General features: G+C 48.3%; 1 pseudogene; it reads left to right on the top strand.

Annotated features, from left to right (window-relative positions):
• The first annotated feature begins 488 nt into the window (after positions 1 to 488).
• Positions 489 to 3,348, top strand: LOC141992439 (interferon-induced protein with tetratricopeptide repeats 2-like; annotated as a pseudogene).
• The last annotated feature ends 3,565 nt before the right edge of the window (positions 3,349 to 6,913 follow it).

Raw genomic sequence — 6,913 nt, 5'->3', positions numbered from 1 at the left:
TACAGCTAGTGCGGGTAGGGCAGCCCATGCTACGGTCCCACCTCTCACTGCAGGGTAGACACACCCTGCGGCCATTTCACAGCACCCTGGCCGTGCAAAGGGGCCTTTCCATTTACACTCGCTTTACGCTGCCAGCGTGCTGGGAACTAGCCTTTGTGTAAATGAGAGTCAGGCCCTTCCTGTCTCCTTGGATAAATGGCCCCCAGTGAAGTCAGTGCGAGACTCTCTCTCCACACACACATATACGTATCCCAGGACATAAATGACCCCAGTGGGCAGCCAGATGATTTCCAGTGTTTGAGGGGGTTTAAGCGCTCCCTGAAGATTCAGTTTTCTAGATATCAGCTCCTTAAAAGTTACATTTCTATTAAGGTTAACCCCCATACCTTACATTATTGGTCCAGACTGCATTTGCAACCTTAGCTCCACATTCACCAAGTTCTTACATGGGAAATCCCTTTGTTTTGTGGGCTCTGTTTTGTGACATCATGATGTACATTTTGGCTTGGAATAACACGCATCAAATATTCCAGTTAATAGCTAGCTTCGGCCCTAAAGGTGAACTGCACAACAAAATAATCACTTCTAAATACTCTCACTTAGCAGCTCTGGTGCTGGAGGAGCATTCAAACAGGTAAACACATTTTGAACAAACGTTGTACATTGTTATTTCCCCCTGTCATAAATAGAAAGGGAAGGGTAAACCCCTTTAAAATCCCTCCTGGCCAGAGGAAAACTCCTCTCACCTGTAAAGGGTTAAGAAGCTAAAGGTAACCTCGCTGGCACCTGACCAAAATGACCAATGAGGAGACAAGATACTTTCAAAAGCTGGGAGGAGGGAGAGAAGCAAAGGGTCTCTGTCTGTCTATATGCTGCTTTTGCCAGGGATAGACCAGGAATGGAGTCTTAGAACTTTTAATAAGTAATCTAGCTAGGTATGTGTTAGATTATGATTTCTTTAAATGGCTGAGAAAAGAATTGTGCTGAATAGAATAACTATTTCTGTCTGTGTATCTTTTTTGTAACTTAAGGTTTTGCCTAGAGGGATTCTCTATCTTTTGAATCTAATTACCCTGTAAAGTATCTACCATCCTGATTTTACAGAGGGGATTTCTTTACTTCTATTTACTCCTATTTCTATTAAAAGTCTTCTTGTAAGAAAACTGAATGCTTTTTCATTGTTCTCAGATCCAAGGGTTTGGGTCTGTGGTCACCTAATTTCCAACATTTCCCAGGAAAGGGGGGGGTGCAAGTGTTGGGAGGATTGTTCATTGTTCTTAAGATCCAATGGTCTGGGTCTGTAGTCACCTAGGCAAATTGTTGAGGCTTTTTACTAAACCTTGTCCAGGAAGTGGGGTGCAAGGTTTTGGGAAGTATTTTGGGGGGAAAGACGTTTCCAAACAGCTCTTCCCCAGTAACCAGTATTTGTTTGGTGGTGGTAGCGGCCAATCCAAGGCAAATGGTGGAATATTTTGGACCTTGGGGAAGTTTTTGACCTAAGCTGGTAAAGATAAGCTTAGGAGGTTTTCATGCAGGTCCCCACATCTGTACCCTAGCGTTCAGAGGGGGGGAGGAACCTTGACACCCCCTGAGAAATTCTCCTGACGTTACCAAGCGGGGAGCTTTCTGTGACATAACAAATACCACAGGCTGCATCTATTGCAATGAGTCATGGGGTTTGGCAGTGTTGCTTTCTAGGACACAGGAAGTACTAAGAGGATTTCACAAAGATTAGATTCAACCCATTCATACTGGTCCCATGCATGGGAGAGTGAGGACGTCAGACACTGAAATCCAGGCTTAGTTCTTTGTTGCCACTTAGCAATTTGCTTTTAACCGGAAAGAAGCCCTGTCACTCTGTAATCACTGCCCCAGGATTGTAGCATATAGTGGAAATTCATTCAGCCCAAATGGAGTCTCATTTTTCCCTCTCTTTGCAGCACCCTGCGTCTGAAGGAGAAGCTGCAGGCCCTCCAGTGCCACTTCACCTGGAACTCTGAAATCAGAGACCAGGTAGATGCAGTTCACCTCCTCCAAACTCTGGCTCTCAGGATTGCCCACACTCACTACCAGAACCAGCCCACGCTCCTTGCCATGCAGGCTTATCTCTGCCACCTGCAGGGGCAATATGAAGATGCTCTGCAAAGCCTTAGAGAAGCCGAAAAGATTCTGCAAAGAGATCACCCAGATAACTTCCCCCGGCAGGTCCTGGTCATTTACGGAAACTACGCCTGGACCTATTATCACTTGGCCCACTATGATTTGGTTGAACTTTACCTGGACAAGGTTAGAAAGATCTGCAGCTTCCTGAAGAGCCGCTCTCCACATGCAGCTCAGATCCCTGAGATACATGCACAGAAAGGCTGGTCTCTCCTGGCAGCAGGCTTCCGCAATGGCAAAGAAGCCACAGAGTGTTTCCAAATGGCATTAGGAGAAGACGAAGCGAATGGGGAATTTCTTGCTGGGTTGGCAATCGCAGCCTTTGCATCATGGGATCACTCATACAATTCTACGTCTTGGAATGAAGCCAGAGAGAAGTTGGAAGACATTATCCCTGAACAGCCGCAAAACTATGAAGCTAAGGTGTATTTAGCCGAGATCCTTAAGGAATCGGATAGACAGCAAGGAGAAGCCCTCTTAGAAGATGTTGTTCAGAATAGCCTGGACCCTGAGGTCCTGAGACGTGCAGCCAAGTTCTTTGAACGGGAATTCGTAGAAAAAAAAATTTCTATTCTAGAGCGAGCAATCTCTCTGAACCCCAATTACCATCTCCTTCACTATGACCTTGGCGTCTGCTACAAGATGCAGTTGTGGGGGGCCAAATCCAGCAGAAGAGAAGAAATATTGGCAGCAGCTATTGAGGCCTTCAAAAAGGCTGTGCAGAAAGATCCAGCCTCTGTGTTTTCAAGGCTGGCTTTAGCTGAAATGTATGGAGAAAACACACCTCACTACCGAGAAGAGATTTATCTCAATCTCCTGAGTGCAATGCCCAGCCTCAGCAAGAAGTGTCAGCAGGCAGTCTGCCTTCACTGGGGAAATTTCCTCTTCTACAAGAAGAACAGTGTGCAGAAGGCAGCTGAGATGTACAAAGCAGGTTTCGCCATTCCAGACAACTACCCGGAGAGGCAACAACTGAAAAGGAAGTTGGAAAAGGTGGCAGAAATATTCCAGCAGAACTCCCAGACCACTGAGGCTGAGGCCATACGTGACTTTATTCACGAGACTGAAAGTCATTCTCTTGAATAAAGGAGGAAGTCCACTCGTGGCAACAACAGAGCAGGAGACTGGAGATGTGGAGAAAATGGGGGATCCTTTCCCTTCCCTGGACACACCAAGACCTCCTTCTGAAGTGAGTCACTTTCCCCACCTGTGTAACAATGACATTCGTGTTGCAAATGATTCAGACTATGGCACATGCTACTGCTGCTGCTGCTAATTATTATTAGCTACCTGTCTTGTGGTCACGCCTAGGAGCCCAGACATGGACCAGGACCCCATTGTGTCTGGCCCCAAAGAGTCTACAGTCTGCAACAAGGGACAACAGGAGCGAACCAGCAGACGGACAGGGGAGCACAGGGAGACAATACTGGTCAGCAAAATGGACAGTGGCCTCAGCCCACCAGCTACCCAGCCATTGTCAAGTGTCTTGTAAGTATCACCGCAGAGGACAGTTTAGCTTCTGATACTGAGCAGCTGTTTCTACTCAGAGGGGACGGTGCGACCATCCTTGTCTCTACGCAAACCTATCCTCCAGCTCTGCGGCCTTCCAACCTCCACGCAGCAAATAGGTGTAGAGTTTCTTCTAACAGCGTTGAGTTTTTGCATTTGCATAGATGAGTGCCTGTAATGGGAATAATTATATAGACACATCTTTGCTTTCCGCACCTCACCCTGACCATGACTCACATTTACATGGCACCAGTTTCCCCAGCTTGTCAAGGATCTGATTTATTGTAAATGAAGTAAAAACATAAGTTACAGAGAAAACAGAAATAAATCAGTCTCTTTGTGTTGAAACATTGCTTCTCCTGCCTCTAGATTGCATCGGGGTGAGCAGCACACATAAGACCCTACAGGCGTGTCGAGCTCACAGTAAAACACCAGGACAGTCACTAACAGAACACGAACTGTCCCACATTGAGGTGTCATTACAGGAGGGTTTGGAACAAATTGATAAACTAAACCATTATAAGTCACCAGGACCAGATGGCATCACCCAAGAGTTCTGAAGGAACTCAAATGCGACATTGCAGAACTACTAACTGTCGTCTGTAACCGATCATTTAAATCGGCTTCTTTACCAGATGACTGGACGACAGCGAATGTGAGGCCATTTTTTTTAAAGGCTCCAGAAGTGATTCTGGCAATTACAGGCCGGTAAACTTGACTTCAGTACCAGGCAAACTGGTTGAAACTAACTATAGGAAAGAACAGAATTATCAGACACATTGATGAACATGATTTGCTGGGAAAGTGTCAACATGTATTTAGATTTTCAGAAAGCCTTTGGCAAGGTCCCTCACCAAAGGCTCTTAAGCAAAGTAACCTGTCATGGGATAAGAGGGAAGGTCCTCTCACAAAGAGATCTCACAAAACTGGGTGACTGGGCAACAAAATGGCAGATGAAATTCAATGTTGATAAATGAAAAGTAATGCACATTGGAAAACATAATCCCAACTATACATAGAAAATGATGGGGTCTAAATTAGCTGTTACCATTCAAGAAAGATCTTGGAGTCATTGTGGAGAGTTCTCTGAAAACATCCACTCAGTGTGCAGTGACAGTCAAAAAAAGCAAACAGAATGTTGGGAATCGTTAGGAGAAGGATAGATAAGAAGACACAAAATACTTTATTGCCTCTCTTTAAATCCATGGTACGCCCACACCTTGAATACTGCATGCAGATGTGGTTCCCCCATCTCAAAAAAGATCGATTGGAATTGGAAAAGTTTCAGAAAAGGGCAACAAAAATGACTAGGGGTATGGAACGGCTTCCATATGGGGAGGGATTAATAAGACTGGGACTTTTCAGCTTGGAAAAGAGATGACTAAGAGGGGAAATGATAGAGGTCTATAAAATCATGACTAGTGTGGAGAAAGTAAATAAGGAAGTGTTATTTACTCCGTCTCATAACCCAAGAGCTAGGGGTCGCCAAATGAAATGAATAGGCAGCAGGTTTAAAACAAACAAAAGGAAATATTTCTTCACCCAATGCACAGTCAACCTGTGGATCTCTTTGTTGTCAACGCCAAGACTATAACAGGGTTCAAAAAAGAACTAGAGAAGTTCCTGGAGGATAGGACCATCAGTGGCTATTAGCCAGGATGGGCAGGGATGGTGTCCCTAGCCTCTGTTTGCCAGAAACTGGGAATGGGCGACAGGGGATGGATCACTTGATGATGACCTGTTCTGCTCATTCCCTCTGAAGCACTTGGTGGTGGCCGCTGTCAGAAGACAGGGGACTGGGCTAGATGGACCATTGGTCTGACTCAGTATGGCCGTTCTTATGTACTTAAGAGCCAAGGCTGACGTTTCAGAAGTGCCAGAGCGGTGTCAGTGAGAAGTAAATGAGAATCAGGCCTTGTGACACTTTACTACGTTTTCAGTCTGTTGCTAAGGGCTTGTCTACACACAAACACGGAGCTGCTTTCTCTCCATTGGTACAGCCCTCCAGGGTGGCTGCCACTGTTAGGCCAGTTCTCCCCGCCGTGGTTGAGGTCACCTGTGCTGGACGCTTACCAGGCTGCTGGGACTGGCTCCCAGAACTGGATGGGTGTATTTCTGATATCCCTCAGCAGAGGTGCCGACTTCCTGAGTTCCCCGGGGGGTGGGCTCAACCCCTTCCCCGCCCCAGGCCCCACGCCCATTCCAGCCCTTCTCCAAGCCCCCACGCCTACCCCACCTCTTCCTGCCTCCGCTCCTCCCCCTCACCCCAGCACCTCCTGCATGTGGCTGAACAGCTGATCGCGGCGTGCAGGAGGGGCTGATTGGCAGCACCTGCTAGTGGGGGGGGGGGAGGAGCTGATCCACAGGGCTGCCAGGGGCTGCTGAGCACCCACGGAGTCGGTGCCGATCTCCCTGGATTCTGGACAGGCCTTAGCACTGCCTGCTTCTTTGACCTCTAGGCTCACTCCCTGGTCCTAGACTCTGGATCTGGCACCCCTTCTTGAAAGTGGGGCCCCATGGCTCATGGGCGCGTGAGACAGGCTGCACCAGGCCTTTGTGGCCCCTACTGGAGGCCCCGTGGTCCTATCACATCCTGCCCCAGGAAAAGAGCAGCAAAGGGCTGCCGAGAGCGGCCCCATGGAAGCAGCCAATCAGAGCCCAGCAGGCTCAGGTGACAGGAGCTGCGGGTGCTAACAGGGCAGTGTCTGGCTGGGACCACAGGGGCACTCACACTCCTCTCTGGCCAAAGCAACTCTGGGGACAACCCGAGTTTCGTTCTAGCCGCATTTGCTGAAGCTGGGAAGAGAGAAGCTCTGAGAATTTTAACCCTGAGCTATGAGGGGGGCAGGGAAGTAGCAGCAACGAATTGCAGTGAGTGGCGCACGGCTGCTGTGCAGAGTGTCCCTGGGTCAGAACCTGGGCTAGTCTTTGGGCCCAGGTTCCCCCACCAGCAAAGTGGTATCCCCAAGAAGGGGACAAATTTCATTTGGAGGCCCAAGCGAAAGGCTGAAATTAAAGGGCTCAGAGCCAGGGCTGAAGACGCTGGTGAGGGCAGATAGTTTTGCTGGACACAGTGTCCCTCATGGAACAATGGAGCCTGTCCCTGTCTGAGGCACATGGGCCTTCATCTCCAGCCTCCTCATCCTCGCAGCCTTATGCACAGGAGCTGGGGTCTTCTCTCAGCAGTGTGCAATGAGGAGGAACATCACTGTAAGGGCAGGAATGGCGCCACTCGCCCTTCCAT

The sequence above is a fragment of the Natator depressus genome, chromosome 1 (assembly GCF_965152275.1).
Source record: "Natator depressus isolate rNatDep1 chromosome 1, rNatDep2.hap1, whole genome shotgun sequence".
Lineage (NCBI taxonomy): Eukaryota > Metazoa > Chordata > Testudines > Cheloniidae > Natator > Natator depressus.
Note: the sequence above shows the minus strand (reverse complement) of the source record. Positions and strands in the feature narration are given on the sequence as shown.